Source organism: Amphiprion ocellaris, chromosome 19 (genome assembly GCF_022539595.1).
Source record: "Amphiprion ocellaris isolate individual 3 ecotype Okinawa chromosome 19, ASM2253959v1, whole genome shotgun sequence".
In the NCBI taxonomy this organism is placed as follows: domain Eukaryota; kingdom Metazoa; phylum Chordata; class Actinopteri; family Pomacentridae; genus Amphiprion; species Amphiprion ocellaris.
Window position 1 is genome coordinate 8,070,644 of NC_072784.1, and position 263 is coordinate 8,070,906.

A 263-nucleotide genomic window follows, 5' to 3' on the forward strand; every position below is an offset into this window, starting at 1 on the left:
CCTAGACTAACCAATCAGCTGTTCTCTGGGGCCCCTCAGAAGTACCTACTCTGGAGCAGGTACTTCTTTCTCAACTGGAAACAGCCCAGAAAGAGTTTCTCTTGGGGTTGAAACACATAAAGATACCACTTGCACTACTCGGTACATTCTATTCTTCATTTCATCCTGACATTTAGGTACTTCAGGAGAAAAAAACCCCATGACGACCAGATCCTTCTTTGTTCTCCCAATGCGAACTTCTATCCTCTAACCGGTTTGATAGT